Source organism: Hypanus sabinus, chromosome 10, assembly GCF_030144855.1.
Source record: "Hypanus sabinus isolate sHypSab1 chromosome 10, sHypSab1.hap1, whole genome shotgun sequence".
Classification (NCBI taxonomy): Eukaryota; Metazoa; Chordata; class Chondrichthyes; order Myliobatiformes; family Dasyatidae; genus Hypanus; species Hypanus sabinus.
In genome coordinates this window covers 58,402,948-58,424,300 of record NC_082715.1, presented here as the reverse complement: position 1 = coordinate 58,424,300, position 21,353 = coordinate 58,402,948, and the positions used below count along the sequence as shown (strand labels likewise).

The window sequence follows — 21,353 nt, the reverse complement described above, 5'->3', positions numbered from 1 at the left end:
TCATTCATTCATTCTTTGCACAATGAAGGGACGTTCCCTAAATGAGAATGCATTTCAATGATGCTAGTGTGTTTATAATCATAATAACAGAAATAAAATCAATTAGTACACATATTGTAAGTGATAAAATGCTTTAGTACAATTACTTCGTACCTTTCCATTTCGCAATACTCTATTTGGGTTTCTGTGTTACAGAGTCCCCTGTGTGGTTGCAGTGTGGCTGCTAGAAGGTTGCTTCTTTTCACTTTGAGTGCATGTAGATGTCCTTGAAAGCCCACAGAAAACTCCTGCCTTTCTGGTTCAGGCTGCTGCCCAGTGCTGGCTTGTGAAACAATTGTGGATGACTGGTTGCACTCTTGAATATGATAATGTAAAGTGGTGACATTGTGAAGGGAGATATTTGTTCATAATGAAAAGTAATCAGAATTCAGGGAGCCTCTGAACCTGCAAAAGAGGCATTTGTCTGCACATGCTTTACCTCTGCAGTGCAATCTGCTCACATGTGGCACTGCTCCACTCAAGCAGTGAAGCCATCTGTTAACAAGCAGCACATTAGCAGATACAAGAAATCACAGATACTGGGATCTGAAGCAAAATAAAAATCTGCTGGAGGAACACAGCAGGTCAGGCCGCATCTGCAGAGGCAAAGGACTAATACAGGACCTCGATCCAAAACTTTGATTATTACTTTGTTTCCTGACCTGCTGAGTTCATCCGGCAATTTGGCTCCAGATCCAAGCATCTGCAGTCTATTGCGTTTCCAAATGTGGTCACCGTTTGTGCTTCCACAGCAGCTCTCAGGGGTTACTATGGGCACCATGTGATGTGATTGTCACTGGAACCGAGCAAAAAAGTGCACTTCACCTCCAGGGTGGAGCTCACGGTTTCATGGCGTTGAGAGCTTGGAGATGAATGGCTCCATGCCCCTTGTCAAGTCACTCCCCTGGGAACCCCACACAGGATTCTCTCTACCTTCCACCAGACTACATCCCTGCTTAACTCTGATTGAAACTGTTCATTGCTTGTAGTTCCAGTGTCCATGGCAATGGTGTGGGATTTCAGGTGCAGTGTTGCATCATCCTCCCCTTCCTCCTTCTCTCTTTCCACCATTCCCTCTTGTTCTTCCCGATTCCTTCAATCATTTTGCTCCATCTCCTCCTCAACATTTTTTGCTCCTTAACAAGATTATTACAAGAACTCTATTTCTTTGTTATTACCCTTTCTATGCAGGAGTATACACTATAAGACCAAAAGTGGTAAGAACAGGAGATGACTCCTCAATCTCTTGAGCTTTCTCCACCATTCAATAGGATTATGGCTATGATATTCTTGGTGTCCATTTCCTGCCCTTCCTCTATTACCCTTGATTCCCTTACTGAGTAGAAATCTAACTTAGCCTTAAATATTCACAAGGGCTTTGCTCCCACTTCATTTTGTAACATGAAATTCGAAAGACTTACATCCATCTGAGAGTACAGATTATTCCTCATCTCAGCCATAAATGGGTGCTTCTTTATTCCAAGACTATCTCCTTTGGTTTTAGACAATCTTAGATGAGGAAACAGTCTTTTACCATTTTCCCTATATAACTCCTTAAGAATTATACATGTTTCAATAAGATTGTCCCTTATTCTCCTGAATTCTAATTAGCAGAGTCCCAACCTTATAATATTACTTCAAAGGATAGCACTTCCATCCTCAGGAACATCCTTGTGAATCTCCTTGGAACAGCTTCAAATAAATAATATTTCCTCAAATTTGGGATCAGAATTACTTACAGCATTCTAGATGTGGTCTCACTGGTTGCAATAAGATTTCCCTTTAATTCTCCTACCCCCTTGAAATCACAGCTTACATCCCATTAGCTTTCATTTTATACCTGCACATCTGTGTGCAGGTTTTGTTTATTTTATGCACACAGACCACCAGATCTCTTGGTGCTTCAGCCTTCTGCATTTACTCTTGATTTAAAGAATACTATTCTTTTCTTCTTCCTTACAACATGTGTAATGTTTCTGCTAAGGTAATGGTTTCTCTGTAGCAGTAATGTTTGGGTTATGACTAGAGATAATGGGGGGGGGGGGGGCCTTAGAATGTGCACTATCCAATGAGAGGCATGTTGTTCTTTCTTGTGGGTCTGAGAGAAGCAATTTGCGGTCTTTTGTTGGCAAGAGATGAAGAGAGGAGATGTCAGTGGAGAGAGCTGGTAGACTGCTAGACGGAGTGGACTTGGAGCAAGGGTCCGAGGGTCAGCAATGCTCGGAGGAGGTCAATGGGGAGCGAATGGACAGAACCAACAGGCACATTAGACTGTCTCATTAAAGTGGATCCTTTTTTCTATTTATTTTCTATACTAACCCTATAGTGACATCAAGATTTATAAAGTTTCAATCATTTAATTGCATACAGTGTACTGTCTGATATTTTATGGTACCGATTTGTAACCAGGCAACACATCATGCAGCATCCACACAATTGAGATTTCTCAGTTTGGCTGGGCCATAGGCTGTCTACCCCTAGACAAACATGTGCTGGCCGAACCTGAGGGTTACACATGGACCACATCACGTCAATACTTCAAAATCAGTTCCAAAGATCTGAAACAGGAGCTGCTTCTCCATTTAGATGCTGCCTTACCCATTGAGTATTTCCATAATTTTCCATTTCTAATTTGGCCATGTAAATACTTCAGGTCCAAGAGCAGATCAATGTCACTGATTGTTCATGTTGTGACTTTATTGAGGCTTGGCACCATCAACATGTCGGAATGTCATGGAATAGTCTCTCCTTACTTGGATGTTGACACAAGAACAGTACACTGGAACCTCAACTCCATCCAGATCAATACAGCCCATTTAACTGACACCCATCCATCACGTAAGTATTCAGTGCTCAATCTACTGAGGGACCATGGCTGCAATCAGTATATTCTGATGCAACAGTAGCAAGCTGATTTGATAACAGCTCCAGTATCAGAAGCCTACTGAACTTTTTATACTTTTTTATACTTGAGTATAAAAAGAGCAGACTCGGGTAAAGTTGGTCTTTGTTTGGTGGCTCGGGTGAGAGGAATGTGGGTCAGCATCAGAGCCTACAGAATATAACTGTTGGGGATGGGGGAGAGAGAGAGAGATATGGAGAGAGAGAGAGAGAGAGAGAGAGAGGGGGGGGGAGAGAGAGAGAGAGGGAGAGAGAGAGAGAGAGAGAGAGAGAGAGAGAGAGAGAGAGAGAGAGAGAGAGAGAGAGAGAGAGAGAGAGAGAGAGAGAGAGAGAGAGAGAGAGAGAATAAATAAAAGGAGCAGATCTGGGGAAGGCCAGTCCTTTCTGGCTGCACAGCTGCTGAAACTGTTGGCATCAGAGGCCTACCGAATTTCAGAGTGCAGGTGTAAGAAGAGCGGACTCAGGTAAAGCCAGTCTTTCTTCAGTGGCTCAGGTGAGGGGAGTGTGTGTCAGTGTCAGAGGCCTATGGAAATCAGGAGAGAGAGGTTAAAAAGACTGGTCAAGACCCGTCTTTTTGGGCTACACAGGCACAGGAAGTGTTGGCATCAGAGACCTAACCTCATCTGCAAATTGAAGGAGGGTAGGCTCAGCAGAGTGGCCATTGTTGGAACAGCCACTGTTTGAGTGTGCTAGTGATAGAGTGTGAAGGCTTCGGCATGAACAGGCGAAGTCACAGTTAAGAGGATCACAGCAGCAGCAGCCAGGATGGTGACACTGTGGCGGGCTCTGACACTCAACAGGGAAGGGTAAAGTCAGGCAGTATGGTAGTTATAGGGGACTCAATAGCTAAGGGGTCAGAAAGGAGATTCTGTGGCCGCAATAGAGACACTAGGAAGATGTGTTGCCTCCTGGGTGCTGGGTCCATGATGTATCAGAGCAGATGCAGTAGATACTCATGGGGAAGGGGTTTGTGGTGCATAGTGGCACCAAAGACAGAGGCCGAAAAGGGGAAGAGGTTCTACACAATGAGTATATAGAGATAGGAGAGAGGCTGAAGAGAAGGACCTCCAAAGTTGTAACATTTGGATTACTCCCTGTGCCACCGGCTAGTGCAGATAGAAATGGGGTTATAGCACAGATGAATGAGTGGCTGCAGAGATGGTGCAGGGGACACGGTTTCAATTTCTTGGATCATAGGAACCTTTTCTGAGCAAGGGGTGACCTGTACAAGAAGGATGGGTTGCACCTGGACTGGAGAGGAACCAATATCCTACCAGGAGATTTGCTGATGCTACTCGAGAGAGTTTAAACTAGTTCTGCAGGGGGCTGGGAATCGGAGCCCCAGGTCAATAAGGGAAGGACCAGAACAGAAGGTAGATGCCAGAACAGAAGGTAGATGTCAGGAAAGGTATCGAAAAGACAAAAATCGTAAATAACAATAAAAAAAAACTCAAAAAAAGGTAGATAATATAGTTTGAAGTGTGTCTATTTTAATGCTAGCAGTATTTATGGATAAGGGGTGATGAACTCAGAGCATGGAACTATGATGTTGTAGCCATTTCTCCTGGTTGAGAAAGGGGCAGGAATGTACCGGGTTTTTGAAGTTTTAGAAAAGATAGAGGAGGAGGTAAAAGAGGGAGTGAAGTTGCACTACTAATGAGGGACAATATTATAGTTGAACTCAGGGAAATATAGTGGAGGGGTCCGGACACTGAGTCCATTTGGGTGGAACTCAGGAGAAGGAAGGGTGCAATTACACTGATGGGATTGTACGACAGTCCGCCTAATAGCCACCAGGGCTTTGAGGAACAGAGATATTATCAGATTAAGGAAATATGTAAAAATAATAGGGTTGCTGTCAAGGAGGATTTCAATGTCCCCAATATAAACAGGGAGCTTCTTAGCACAATGGGGTTAAGATGGGACAGAATTTGTTAAGTGTATCCAGGAGGTTTCTTAATTCAATATGTGGACAGTCCAACGAGAGGAGGGGCGTACTGGATCTGATGATGGGTCATAAGCCTGGCCAGGTGACTGACCTTTCAGTTGGTGAACAGTTAGGGGTCAGTGACCACAACTTAACTTTTGGATAGCTATAGATAAGGACAGATATGGCCCCTGTGGGATTGTTTTAAATTAGAGCAGGGCATTAGGCAGGAACTAAAAAGCATTATTTGGGAGCACCTTTTCTCTGGCAAGTCCACATCAGACTTGCGGAGGGTCTTTTTGTACAGAGTGCAGTAAAGGTATGTTCCTGTTAGAAGGAAGGACAGGGATGGAAAGATAAGAGAACCTTGGATGTCCAGTGAGGTGATGAATTTAATTAAGAAGAAAACACATATAAATATTCAGAAGTTAGGATCAAATGAAGCACATTTGGAGTATACAGAAGCCAGAAAAGAAATAAAGAAGGGAATGGGGAAAGCCAGGAAGGGCTATGAAAAGACCTTGGCAAGTAGAATTAAGGTGAATCCTGAGGCATCCTATACATACATCAAGAGTAAGAGGATAACTAGGGAGAGGGTGGACCACTCACAGATAAAGGGGGGAGACGTTTTCTTGGATGCAGAAGATGTGAGTGAAGTACTTAATGAGTTATTTGCTTCAGTATTTACCAGAGAAAAGGATATGGAGGAGCATGAGATCAGTGCTGAGCTTATAAATACATTAGAGCGTTTAGAGGCCGAGGAAGAGAAGTGTTGAGCCTCCTAATGAGTATTGAGCTGGATCTCTGCAGGGCCTAATGGCATTTACCCCAGGTTTATAGAAGGAAGCAAGAGACAAGATTGCTGGGCCCCTGGCCAGTATCTTTGTGTTCCTCTCAGCAGGAGGACTGGCAAGAAGCTAAAGTTGTGCCTCTGTTTTCAGAAGGGAACAAGGGAAAATCCTGGAACTATACATCTCTTCATTTGTAGGGAAATTGCTGGAGAAAATTCTTAATGATAGGTTGTGAGCATTTGGAAAACCCACGCCTAATTAGGAAGAGACAATATGGCTTTGTGCACAGCAGGTCGTGCCTTACCAACTTGACTGAGTTTTTTGACAAGATGACAAGAGATATTGATGAGGGTGGTGCAGTAGATATTGTCTATATAGATTTTAGTAAGGCGTTTGACAAAGTCTTTCATGGGAGGCTAAGCTAGAAGATGAATGGGATTTGTGGCAAATTGGCTGTTTGGATTCAGAACGGGCTTGAGCATAGAAGATAGGGTAGTAGTTAAAAGGGACTTATTTGAGCTGGAAGTCTGTAATTAGTGGAGTTTTGCAGGGATCTGTGCTGGGACCTCTGCTATTTGTAATTATATATAAATGACCTGGATGAAAATGTGAATGGGTGGGTTAGTAAATTTGCAGATGTTACCAAGATTGTTGGAGTTGTGGATAGTGTAGAAGAATTGGCAAAGAATACAGCATGATATAGACCAGTTGTAGATATGGCTGAGAAATGGCAGATAGAGTTTAACCCAGATAAATGTGAGATGTTACACCTTGGTAGAGCAAATGCAGGGAGACAGCACACTGTTAAGGGCAAGGTGTTTAACTGTGTAGTTTAGCAGAGAGATCTGGGGATCCAAGTTCATAGATCCTTAAAAGTGGGTTCACAGGTCAATAAGGTGGTTAAGAAGGTTTATGGAATGCTTGCTTTTATTAGTCGGCAATGATTTCAAAAATCAGGAGGTTATGTTGCAATTTAATAAAACTCTGATGAAGCCACATCTGGAGTATTGTGAATAATTCTGATCATCCCGCTGTAGTAAGAATGTTGAGGCTTTGGAGAGGGTGAGAAGAGGCTTACCGGGAGCTGCCTCATCTAGAGGGTACGTGCTATCAAGAGAGACAGGATAAAATTGGGTTGTTTTCTCTGGAGCCTCGAAGACTGAGGGGAGATCTGACAGAGGTTTACTAAGATGATGAGAGGCACAGATAAAGTGGACAGAGAGTTTCTGATTCCCAGGTTTGAAATGTCTAATACCAGAGGACATGCATTGAAGGTAAGAGGGCAGTAGGTTCAAAGGAGCTGTGAGGGGTAATTTTTTTACTCAGAGAGTGGAGGATGACTGAAATGTGCTGCCTGGTATGATGATAGAAACAAATGTATTAGAGGTTTTTAAGAGTATTTGGAAGAAGATGGAGGGATACATACATGGTGTATGTAGGAGGGATTAGTGTTTGGGAGTTTTGCTATTTTAGCTGGTTTGACACCATGTTGTGGGCCAAATGGCCTGTTTCTGTGCTGTACTCTTCTATGTTCTATATAACCACTATAAAAATATTGAAGGATTCTGAGCTGCCTCTCATAGAGTAGAAAATTCACCTGTGCACCATCCTCCTTAATCTATCAAATTTTACAAATATGGACAAACACTTAAGCAAGGCCACAAAGTGACAGCAAGCTTAAATCTCGTCTTTATCCACTTGAGATTGCAAGTTACTTCAAACCATGAATGTAGAAAAATTATTAATACATGAAAATTGAAAGTTAGACATAGCAGCAAGCTGCAAATTTGTTATTGTGATTAATCATGTGTTTGTGTATGCAACACAATTAAATGTTCACCAGATAATTCCAAATGAAAATGCTAGTCAGTGCACTATAATTTATCCATGGAAATGGGTTCTCAATCTTCCTCACTTTAGAACCCATTTATTTACAAAATCATTAAAGGGCCTTCAGTTCCGGAAGCTTATGTTAGTGTTTGGTGTAATTTTCCAGTATTAGTTGCTAATTGTATGACATTAAAGACTTTACTGATGACGTTTTTAAGAATGAAACATAGTGACGTTTCACCCAGTCTGATACAAGGTCTCAACTCAAAATGTCAGCAATTCTTTTTCCCTCCATGGATGCTGCTAAACCCAACGAGTTCCTCCAGCAAATATCAAATATAATTAAATGCTTTGGGCAGTGATTTAACTTCCAATTGTGCAATTGTTTATTTTACGAATAAAGTAATTTTTGGGAAAAATATACTAAGTTTTTATTCTGTTTCAAAGCCATAATATCAACACTCACACATTTCCTTATTAAGCAGAAGAGCACAAGTTCTGACATTTTTTTTCTTCTAACTCGAAATCTTTTTCATTGATCAGATTAGTGACTTATATTCACAGTATCCCCAGTCCTTGAATTATTCTCATGTTGCCACACAACATGAAGGCCCAAGAGAGGCTGGTCCTGGCTCATCTCTGATTGGTCCTTGATCTCCTGCAGTTTGCCTACCAGGAGCACATTGGAGTGGATGATGCTGTCATTTACTTACTGAACAGAGTCTATTCCCATTTGGATAAGTTGGGAAGCACTGTGAGGATCGTGTTTTTTGATTTCTCAATTGCCTTCAAAGTTCAGTGTTCAGTGCAGGATGGCAGTTCCATTGTATCCTGATAGGCAGATCACAGTTGGTGCAACTTCAGAACTGTGTGTCAGATGCAGTATAAGCAGCATTGGGGTCCCACAGGAGACTGTATTAGCTCCCTTCCTGTTTACCCTGTATACCTTGGACTCTAGATACAACACTGATTCATGTCATCTACAGAAACTATCTGATGACTCAGCAATAGTTGGGTGTATAAAGGGAGGGTGGGAGGATGAATACAGGGCCCTGGAGGAGGGCTTTGTCTTACTGATGTTCAGCTACAGATGATTCAGCTAGCACCACTTGACAAAAAAGATAGTGCTGGACTTAAGACTAAGCCTGTTCTGCTCCCTGTTGCTATTGATGGTGAGGATGTGGATGTGGTGAGGACCTACAAGTACCTTGGAGTGCTTCTGGATGACAGATTTGAGTGGAGCATCAACACTGAGGCTGTGTACAAGAACAGCCAGAGTTGCCTCTACTCCCTGAGACGACTGGTCCTTTGGAGTATTTAGGCCTCTCCTTCACACGTTCTACCAGTCTGTTGTCGATAGTCTTCTATACCAGTCTTCTATATGGTGGTGTGCTGGGGCAATGGCAACAACACGGGTGATGCCAATAGATCAATAAACTGATTAGAAAGCCTGGCTCTTTTATAGGAGTCAAACTGAACACTTCGGAGGCTGTGGCAGAACAAAGGACCCTACAGAAAACTCTGGCAATTCTGGACAATGTTTCTCACCCTCTGCATGTCACTTTGGCTGAACAAAGGATCACTTTTAGTAATAGACTAAGGCAACTGAGATGTTCCAAAGAGTGTTATATGAGGTCATTCTTACCCCTGGCCATTAGGCTCTATAATGAGACAACCTATAGTTGGGGAAGTGACGACCCCCTCCTGCTAGACTGACTTGTCTTCTAATATTTGCATATCTGTGCACTTGTAATGCTACTGTGACCCTGTAATTTCCTTTGGGATCAATAAAGTATCAACCTATCTATGTAATAAATATATAAGAGGGATTCAAACTGCACCACAAGATTTGATCATCACCATCTATTTTGGACTGAGCTTTTGTGGTTATGTAGTTAAGGTGCTATTAGCTTCATTGATTATTCTTGGTTACAATGGTATGTTTAAAAACATCAGCTCAGATTCCAAGATGCTTTCAGTTCATCTTTAGTTACTTTAGCATTATTCATTGATAGTCATTGATATATGTTATCCATTGATACAATAATAAAGATAACACAGAATGTCACAAAATTTAGAGTGCTACAAGTTACTCTCACACAAAATTCAAACAAAACAGGAAATGATTACCAAGCTCAGCAAACCCATCCTGTTTAGAGACAATGCAACCACACACATATGCTGTTAACATCAAATCTAATCTTGCAACATCCTTGATGTGAATTTTAACCTAACCCAACTTTTGGGTGGGTGACAACTCTGGTTTACCTACTGTACAATTTTACTCTCTGATGAGGCCAAGAGTGGAATATTTGGCAAGATATAAAACCAAATTTTCATAATCTCATGAGTTCTCTCTACAAATTAGGTGAAATTTATCCCAAATTTCTGGAAAACCGTGATTAACTCAGCCAAAGGTTATGGAAATTTTCCCCTGATTTCCTAAACTTTTAAGAGAGAAGTCTGAGATGTTTATACCATGCAGTTATACGTGTCTATTAATGGTTGGTTATCAAGATATCTAACCTTGAATGTAACTCTTCATAACTCCAGTTAACTGGAAACTTGCTCTCTATAACAGTTTGATATATCTCTTTCACTTCAAAATTAATTTAATTCTCCTTTTGAAAGGCAGCGGTGAATCCATATGTTGCACATGATTTGTTTGTCTGTTTCTTAATGTCCAGCAATAGGTATCCAACCTACTTTTGAAATAAAGATGTATTAAGCACATTTTCTAGACCTATCAAGTTCCACCTGGTTGTCCCCCATCTGCTTCCATCTGTCACTCATCTCTCACTGAAGTGGTTTCCGTTATCACCTTCTTTTCTTGGCAGGTTCCACCATGTAGCCTTTGTGTAGCTGCCCATCGTTCTCTGCCTCTTTCTCTATCTTCACTTTTCCCTCATTCTCCCCACCCACATCTGGCTCTATCTCGCTCTTTTCTTTACATCCTTTTCTTCACCCATCTGTCTCCCAATCCCACCTTACCCCTTCTCCACCTGGCTCTCTGCCTATCATCACTCACCCCTTTTCCATCCACTCTCACCTCTCAGCCTCTACATCACACCTCCCCTCTCCTCTTTTAACTGGCTACCTTTCCTCCTCAGGCATCTTGAGTTTAATCAATTAATTTCATAAAATATCACATTGCCCTGACTGCAGTAGGCTGTCTTGGAAATTCACTGTGTATTTTTCTCAGTACCTCTACATCAGAATTCTTCATCTGCAGGGTCCAAAACTGGATGTATACTCAAGTACACAAGTACTGAAGACTGTTACAGTAGAAGTATAAAGCTCTTTGTTTTATATAAGATGGCCTTGTAATACAGTTGAAACCCTTTTTTTTCCTTTTCCTACCATGACTTTAACCTGCTTGCAGATCAATTGCCGATATTTAACTTAAAGCAGATAACCACAGGATGAATTGCTTAACCATTGAAGCAGCCAGCCTCAACCAATTGCTCCTAGCCTTCAGTTACCTTGTTGCCTGTTGTGATTAGTGTGTTCTCTCCGGTGTTGTGGCTCGTTAATTTGCATTTTATTATTAAGGTATTGTTTACCACTAAATTGGCTGCACTGCTCTGCTTTTGGGTCAAGCCTCCTCTACGCTTTCCAATAGGATGGGCGAGCCATCTATTGACACAGCAGAATATGCTCACCAAAAAGGAGTCATCCATCAACGTGAACACACAATCCAGAAGCACCAGGAAACCACTGACCACATGCTCACTGCTTTCTTCCTATTCTCTGTCTCATTCAGTCTCTCCCTCTGAGCCCCAGATTCCTGTGTCCAAATGCTTGAATGGATCTCCGACCCAACACTGCAACTTCCTTACACTTTGAGCTCCAGCCATCTCTGTACTCTGCAGACCAAGCCAAGAGAACTTCTAACATCTCTCTCTCGACTGGGTGACGTCTGACCTGGGCCACTGCTAACTGGGACAATATACCCTCCATTTGCAATAAATATGAGGAATTCACCACTGAGACGCCGAGGTTATTGACTATCTGGGAAGTGGAGGGGGTCAGTGTGGGTCAGATATGGTACTTTGCCTGTATTAAGGCTCATGCTGGACTACACCATGAAATTCAGGACCCTCATGGCAGAATGCAGAAGTGCTGCTGCCCCATTAGCATCACAGCCTCTTGGAGCACTTGAAAGACAAGCTGTCTACCTGTGAAACCGCAAAAGCCTCATTTCTCTGGCCCTCCAAATTAACAAGTATCTTATGGAATGACCCTCCAGATCATCAGCAAGAACCTTAGTTCTGTTCCCAGAACGATGTCAGGCTACAGGGCCCTCATCAACTCCACCAGGGAGTTAGAGAGAACTCCCTTAACACCCCCCCCCCCCCAAGAGCGTATGCACTGGGGGTGAAATAAACGTGCCCTTACTGAGGAGCCGCCGACCACCCACATATTCAATGCCCACGGCGTCCGGGAAACAGCACCACCAGGTAGATTTGAGGGGCTTTCTATCTGGTAAGCTCTTCCCAGCCCCTCGATTCAGCATCATAGCCCAACTCACTCCTTCTGTCCTCCACACTGTGTAGGCTCTATGCACACAGCAGACTCTGATGGATTCTGGCATAGCAGGCAATCTCTGGACCGGTCTCTGTGTGTGCAGCTTGGAAAGCCTACCAAGCCACTTCTGCATCACGGCCACTGACAGACATCCCCTCCCTGGGGTCTCAGATGTTCAGAGCGTGCATGCAGCCTGTCACACGAGCATCGCAAGAACACCACAAGTCCATCCATTTCCTTCTGATTGACTCAGCCAACACTTATTTCATTTTGGGTTACCCCCGGGTCTCTTCACCGGGTCATCTGGTTCACTGCTGAGTTGGGAACCCACCTGCCAGAAACCTCTGTTGACTTCACCCTGCAAATCCGTGGAAATGGAGAAAACCCTCAACCTCCCAAACTCCCACAGGGGTACCAAGACTTTAGTAGAAAGGAAGCCAGCCTGCCTCCTTACAGACCACACAAATGTGCAATCGATTTCCACTCGGGCACTGCCCCTCCCAAGGTCATCTGTTCTCCCTCTCCCCTCGCCCCCGAGACACACGCCATGAATGACTACGTCACTGAAGCATTACAGCACAGCTTCATTCAACCATCCCCAACCAGTACAGGATTGTTCTTTGTCCTAAAGAAAGATGGGGTCTCTGTCCCTGCATTGACTACTGTGAACTCAACAAAATCTCCATTAAGAACCCCTACACTCTGCCCTTGATGGATAGTGCATTCGAAACACTCTGCTGGGCCCAGATCTCACCAAACTCGATCTGCACTGTGCATTCAATCTGAACTGCCTCCGACAGTGGGTGAATGGAAGACGGTGTTCATAACACCCACAGCCCACTACGAATACTTGGTGATGCCTTTCCGACTTTCGAACAGTCCACCTGCTTTCAAAACCTTCGTTAATGAAATCCTCTGAGACATCTACACAAGCATGTGTTTGTCTTGACAACATCCTCATCTTCTCCAAGGGCTCCCGAGACTACGTCTGTCACGCCTGTTCAGTCTCCTCGAAAACCAACTCTATTGCAATTTAGAGAAATGCCATTTCCACAGCTCAGTCATTTCGTTCCTGGGTTACATCCTTTCACCCCAAGGCATAACCATGGACCCTGACTGGCCCTGACTGCGCTCCCTCAAACGGCTGCAGGGCTTCTTGGGCATCTCTAACTTCTACTGCCAATCTGCTGCTCCTCTCACCCCCCCCCTCACCAAGTCACCTACCTCACGGATAACCTAATCTGCTGTCGCAGATCACGCTTGTGAGGAGCTCAAGTGATGCTTCATCACCGCTCCCATTCCTTTTGTGGTGGAATTTGATGCAGCTGACATGGGTGCCAGGGCCATCCTCTCCCAGTGAGGACCAGAAAGGAAGGCACTCCTTCCGTCGACTTCTTGCACAAGATCATCTTTACATAGCACCATTATGAAGTAGGAAACAGGGAGCTACTTGCCATTAAATGGGCCTTGGAGGAGTGGAGACATTGACTGATTGGAAGCTCTTGCTGATCTGGACTAACCAGTACAACCTCATATCTATTCAACAGACCCACCAACATCAATCCACGTCAGGCTCATTGGGCCCTCTTCTTCGAGCAATTCAACTGCACCATCTCCTACCAACCTAGCTCCAAGAACACAAAGGCAGCCACCCCACCATGACAGTTCGATCCAGTGGACACAGAGTTCAACCACCCTCTGGCCAGTGAAGAGGCATACATTAGGATGCTCTTCATTGATTACAGCTTGGCATTCAATACTATCATCCCCTCAAAACTAATCAATAAGCTTCAATACCTTGGCTTCAATAGCTCCTTGTCAGCTGGATTCTCGATTTCCTCACTTGCAGACCCGTTACTTCAAGTTGGTCCACGATCACCATCAGCAGATATGCACCACAAAGCTGTGTACTTAGACCCCTGCTCTACTCGCTTTACACTTATGACTGTGTGGCTAAGCACACAGATCCAATGCCTTTTTTAACTTTGCTGAAGACACCACAGTAGTTGGCCAAATCAAAGGTGGTGATGAATCAGCAAATAGGAGGGAGACTGAAAATCTGACTGAGTGGTGCCACATAAAAACCTGTCCCTCAGTGTCAACAAGACCAAGGAGTTGATTATTGACTTCAAGAGGAAGAAACCGAAGGTCCATTAGCCATTATTCATTGGGAAATCAGAAATGGAGAGAGTCAGCAACTTTAAATTCCTTGGTGTTGTCATTTCAGAGCATCTGTCCTGGGTCCAGGACATAAATACCATGATGCACCATCAATAACTCACACTGAGACGTAAGGCGAGATATCGGCTTTTATTGACTGGAAGAAGGAACCAGGAGTGAGTGTCTATCATACAATGTCTTGGAGACTGAGGCCGAGCGTCAGGCCGCAGATCTCCTTTATACAGGGGCCTGTGGGAGGAGCCACAGGAGCAGTCAGCAGGGGCGTGTCCCGACAGGCACATAGTTCACCACATACCATTACAAAGAAAGCATAGTAGCACCTCTGCTTAGAAGTTTACAAAGATTCAACATGTCAACTAAAACTCTGATAAACTGATGTACCTATACCCGGCTGGAAGCCAGAGAGGAATTTATTCATTATATATGCTGGGAAAGCAGTAGATCCTTCTTCATTGACAAACGTCCTTAGATGTGTGGTGGAGAGCATATTGACTGGTTGCATTACGGTCTGATATGGAAAGATCTATGCCCTTGAATGGAAAAGCCTACAAAAAGTAGTGGATACAGCCCAGTCCATCGCAGCTAAAAACCCACCCCACGACTGCATGGAATGCTGTCGCAGGAAAGCAGCATCCATCCTCAGAGACCCCTGCCATGCAGGCCATGCTCTTTTCTTTCTGCAGTCATCAGGAAGAAGGTTCAGGACCCACATCAGCAAGTTCAGGAACAACCATCAGTCTGTTGAACCAGAGGGGATAAATTCACTCAACTTCACCCACCCCATCACTAAACTTTTCCCATAACGTACAGCCTCACTTTCAAAGACTCTTCATCTCATGTTCTCGATATTTATTGTTTATTATTGTTATTTTTCCCCTTTTTTGTATTAGCAGAGTTTGCTGACTTTTATCAGGGCACTGGAGACAAATCTCCTAGTCTTCCACAAATTAATATCACTTCAGAGAACAGGCTAATAACTTCTACACAATAATTAGTAGTGTAGTCTGAAGTACTTTGTAGGAAAATTCAATGCAGTTGAATAGCTGATTTTTACATAACTATCTAGTGTTGTGACTTATTTTAGTCATTCTTGGGGTATAATCATCAACGCAATCTGCCTATTGTGTCATTCACTGTTAGTCAGCACGGTACACAAAACAGCCTACACCCAAATTAATTAATAGCTCTACCAACACAAACTTAAAGCTTGCATGCTGTAACATTTCACATGCTTATGTTGTCACTAATCCTGCAATGAAAATGTTTAAACTTGTTGTAATTTACTTGACCCATACTTGTTTCTATTTTCCCTATTTTGCACAATGTAGTTTTATCGCATTTTCTGATATTTATTTTGAAAGTTGTGTTCTTGTTGTGTTTTAATTGGCTAGTTATTTAAATCACTACATCTGGTTTATGTTAGTGTCTGACGCATTTGAAATATGGTCGGAATGAATAATTTAGGTGGTTCAGTCATTTAATTATGTCAGTTTTATTAACTCCTACTTTTTAATGTGTATTTCCTTTGAATGACACATATAAAGGTATAATTATTTTGGCAAATTGAAAACAAAAAGCCTTGCATTCACATGGATGATTTCACTGGCTCAGGAATTCCCAAAAAGCTTAAGTATGGCTATTATATTTCAATGACTTATATGGACTGTTTTCCCTCTCACAGTTGACATTACTCTTACCATAAAAAGGACACAGAAGAATGATATTGAGCTAAATTCCAGTTTAAAACAGATGAAAGATTCAATACACTAAGTAGTAGAAGAGCTGTAGGGATGACCCAACTTAACTTTAGATATGGAGAATAAATTAGGAATCCTGAATTTTTCTGTATTTCAGCTCTACTTGTTAAAATATTTTCTAAAGTCATGTGAGTAATCTTGTTCTGATCCGAGCAGGACTCAACCTGTATACTCATATGACATTAATGAGAGATAAGTGCTAGTTAAGGGAAGATTTCAATAAAGAACTTTGCCTTGTTGCAACATGATTCTTATTTCAAGATTTCTGCTACTCTGGGTGGGTCTTTCACATAAATTAAGTAACACCTGCTGTTGGTTTTAAAACTGGATCGACTTGTTGGAAAATTGCCATTCACTTGCAATTTTATCATTGGAAATAATTCTGAAAGGAATAAACTGAAAGGAAGTTTAGACTTCACAATTAAATCCCTTTTACCTTATTTTAATTAAGAGTATACAGGCCAACCCATTCACAGTACTGATGAATCATACTAGCCAAAGGCTACACAAGTTAAAAGACAAGAGTAAGTGTGGAGAAGCTATCTACCTTTAAATGGCCTCAATCTAATCAAAGGATTTTGGTTATTGCTTTTTTTGGAAGATAATGCAATTCATGAGTTGTCAGCTTCATGAATACTTTGGACACATTGCACCTTCGTATTTCTTTTAAAACTACAAAGTTAAAAGCAGCCTGAAAACAGGCAGATGATAGAAATTTAAGGAATGTAGGTAGCAGACTCGCAGACATTTTGAATACAGATATAAAATCAATACACATGACATCGAGCATAGAGCCTTTGCCTGGAGCTGGAAATATCAATATCTAGAAATGAGATTTTGTGGTTTTTTTTTGGTTCACTAAATGAGCACCACATGCAAAAAATAAAAGCAGAAAAATGGAGAAAAACATTCTAAAAACTTAAAGTAACATATCCTGAATCATGTGATAAAACTTTACCCGTGTATTGTGCTGATCACTGGGAACTATGTCAGCTCTCAGAGAGAGCTTTTCACAGCAGCCACTGTTGAAGAGGATTAGTGATTGCTGCATGGGTGAGAGGCACTGAGGTGGGTGTGACTGAACACGATATACTCCTGTGTTGTCAAGAAATCACCTCCCCCCCCCTCAGCAACACACACACACACACACACACACACTCTCTCTCTCTCTCTCTCTCTCTCTCTCTCTCCAATCCACCTCCAAACCACAAATGATCCAAAACCACTGTGAGGTACAGGCATATCAAGGGGCTATAGAATGTACTGATGAGTGCATTCTGTAAGAGATATTGCAGTCTTTGTTGTCAATGGCTATGGACAAAATTGGAGTACAGATGTACGAGTCGGGCAGAAGCAGTGAGGCTGTGACTGACCCACCAATGCCACAATGCGGAGCCTTTGATTGGCATCTCATTGTCATCTTACTCTATGCTAGGGTATTCGCTATTTAAGTGGTCAGAGCACACAGCTTTATTAACCAGTGTTTTTGCCAATGATGCAGATAAACCTGCTATACACTGGGATGTTATCATTAGCTTTGTGCTTGGCACTGCTCAAATATTAGGAGGTCAAAGTTTGAAGTTGCCAGGCCAACTTACCTTACAATTTATCGTCTCTAAAATTTGTCTAGGGTGACTGAACATGCACAGAATGGCTTTATGAGAAAATCCTGTAGTGTTTGAACTAATTTGGTAGGAGAATGGAAATAGGAGTAACAGAGCCGAGGATGAGGAAGTAGGTATACAAGTAGATACAGTGTATGTTGACACTGTGAAGGGTTCCCAACCTGGCATCCATGGACTCCTTGCTTAATGGTATTGGTCCATGGCATAAAAAAAGGCTGGGAACCCCTGCCCTACAGATAACTTGCAGGCTGAGTTGGTGTTAAGGAAGGAAAGTGCACTGCTAGTACTTATTTTGAGAAGACTAGAATATAAGAGCAAGGATGTAATGCTTTAGACAATAGACAATAGGTGCAGAAGTAGGCCATTCAGCCCTTCGAGCCTCAATTGCCATTTTGAGATCATGGCTGATCATCTACTATCAATACCCGGTTCCTGCCTTGTCCCCATATCCCTTGATTCCCCTATCCATAAGATACCTAGCTAGCTCCTTCTTGAAAGCATCCAGAGAATTGGCCTCCACTATCTTCCGAGGAAGTGCATTCCAGACCCCCACAACTCTCTGGGAGAAGAAGTTTTTCCTTAACTCTGTCCTAAATGACCTACACCCTTATTCTCGAACCATGCCCTCTGGTACTGGACTCTCCCAGCATCTGGAACATATTTCCTGCCTCTATCTTGTCCAATCCCTTAATAATCTTATATGTTTCAATCAGATCCCCTCTCAATCTCCTTAATTCCAGCGTGTACAAGCCCAGTCTCTCTAACCTTTCTGCGTAAGACAGTCCAGACATCCCAGGAATTAACCTCGTGAATCTACGCTGCACTTCCTCTACAACCAGGATGTCATTCCTTAATCCTGGAGACCAAAACTGTACACAATACTCCAGATGTGGTTTCACCAGGACTCTGTACAAATGCAAGAGGATTTCCTTGCTCTTGTACTCAATTCCCTTTGTAATAAAGGCCAACATTCCATTAGCCTTCTTCACTGCCTGCTGCACTTGCTCATTCACCTTCAGTGACTGATAAACAAGGACTCCTAGATCTCTTTGTATTTCTCCCTTACCTAACTCTACACCATTCAGATAATAAACTGCCTTCCTGTTCTTACTCCCAGAGTGGATAACCTCACACTTATTCACATTAAACGTCATCTGCCAAGTATCTGCCCACTCACCCAGCCTGTTCAAGTCACCCTGAATTCTCCTAACATCCTCACATGTCACACTGCCACCCAGCTTAGTATCAGCAGCAAATTTGCTGATGTTATTCTCAATGCCTTCATCTAAATCATTGACATAAATCGTAAACAGCTGTGGTCCCAATACTGAGACCTGTGGCACCCCATTAGTCACCACCTGCCATTCTGAGAAACACCCATTCACTGCTACCCTTTGCTTTCTATCTGCCAACCAGTTTTCTATCCATGTCAATGTCTTCCCCCCAATGCCACGAGCTTTGATTTTACCCACCAATCTCCTATGTGGGACCTTATCAAATGCCTTCTGAAAATCGAGGTACACTACATCCACTGGATCTCCCCCGTCTAACTTCCTGGTTACATCCTCAAAAAACTCCAACAGATTAGTCAAGCATGATTTACCCTTGGTAAATCCATGCTGGCTCAGCCCAATCCTATCACTGCTATCTAGATATGCCACTATTTCATCTTTAATAATGGACTCTAGCAACTTCCCCACCACCGATGTCAGGCTGACAGGTCGATATTTCTCTGTTTTCTCCCTCCCTCCTTTCTTAAAAAGTGGGACAACATTAGCCATTCTCCAATCCTCAGGAACTGATCCTGAATCTAAGGAACATTGGAAAATGATTACCAATGCATCCGCAATTTCCAGGGCCACCTCCTTTAGTACCCTAGGATGCAGACCATCTGGACCTGGGGATTTGTCAGCCTTCAGTCCCATCAGTCTACTCATCATTGTTTCCTTCCTAATGTCAATCTGTTTCATTTCCTCTGTTACCCTATGTCCTTGGCCCATCCATACATCTGGGAGATTGCTTGTGTCTTCCTTAGTGAAGACAGATCTAAAGTACTTATTAAATTCTTCTGCCATTTCTCTGTTTCCCATAACAATTTCACCCAATTCATTCTTCAAGGGCCCAACATTGTTCTTAACTATCTTCTTTCTCTTCACATACCTAAAAAAGCTTTTGCTATCCTCCTTTATATTCCTGGCTAGCTTGCATTCGTACCTCATTTTTTCTCCCTGTATTGCCTTTTTAGTCAAGTTCTGTTGTTCCTTAAAAACTTCCCAATCATCTGTCCTCCCACTCACCTTAGATCTGTCATACTTCCTTTTTTTTAATGCTATGCAATATCTAACTTACTTTGTCAACCACTGTGGCCCCTTTCCCCCCTTTGAATCCTTCTTTCTCTGGGGGATGAACTGATTTTGCACCTTGTGCATTATTCCCAAGAATACCTGCCATTGCTGTTCCACTGTCTTTTCTGCTAGGATATCCGTCCAGTCAACTTTGGCCAGCTCCTCCCTCAAGGCTCCATAGTTTCCCCTGTTCAACTGCAACACTGACACCTCTGAGCTGCCCTTATCCTTCTCAAATTGCAGATAAAAACTTATCAAATTGTGATCACTACTCCTAATGGCTCCTTTACTGCGAGATGGCTTATCAAATCCTGTTCATTACATAACACTAAATCCAGAATAGCCTTGTCCCTGGTCAGCTCTCGTACAAGCTGTTCCAAGAATGCAACCCGTAGGCACTCTACAAACTCCCTATCCTGGGGTCCAGCATCAACCTGATTCTCCCAGTTCACCTGCATGTTGAAATCCCCCATAACTACTGCGACATTACCTTTGCCACATGCCAATGTTAACTCCCTATTCTTTTATAATGCATTGGCTGGACAGCACTTGGAATATCATGAGCTGTTTTCGGCCCTAGAGGAGGTTTCCAAGAATAATTCCAAGAACGAAAGGGTTAACATACAAGGAGTATTTGATGGTTCTGAGCCTGTACTTGCTAGAGTTTAGAAGAATGAATTCTATCCTATCCTATTCAATCCTATCAAATATTGAAAAGCCTAGACAACTGGATGTGGAGAGGATGTTTCCTATAGTGGGTAAGTCTAGAACCAGAGGGCACAGGCTCAGAATTGAGGGATGTCCATTTAGAACAGAGATGAGGAGAAATTTCTTAAGCCAGAAGGTAGTGAATCTGTGGAATTCATTGTCACAGACAGCTGTAGAGTACAAGCCATTGGGTATAATTAAAGCAGAGGGTGATAGGTTCTTGACCAGTCAGATCATCAAACATCATCAAACATTATGAGGAGAGGGCAGAGGAATAATGAATCAGCTATGCTGGAATGGCAGAGAGTAGATAGGCCGAATGGCATAATTCTGCCTCTATGTTTATGGTATAAATTTATTATCAAAGCATGTATATGTCACCATATACTACCTTGAGATTCATTTTCTTGCAGGCATTCACAGTAGAACAGAGAAACGAAATAGAATCTATCAAAATATGTACACAAAGACTGCCAAACAATGTGCAAAAGACAAACAGTGCAAACAAACAAACAAATAGATAAATAAATGCATAAATATTCAAATGAGCAAATAAATAAATAAAGGAACAAATGAATAATTAAAGAAACAAGTAAATAAATAAATATTGAGACAATGAAAGTGAGTCCATAGGTTGTGAAATCAATTCAGTGTTGAGGTAAATTAAGTTATACACAATGGTCCAGGAGCCGAATGGTTGAAGGGTAATGATTGTTCCTGAA

At 42.5% G+C, this 21,353-nt stretch overlaps 1 long non-coding RNA gene across 1 annotated transcript in view; it reads right to left on the bottom strand.

The window, feature by feature from the left end:
- The window catches only part of LOC132400684 (uncharacterized), a 110,793-nt gene that overhangs the window by 18,603 nt on the left and 70,837 nt on the right, over positions 1–21,353 (bottom strand). The window lies entirely within an intron of this gene.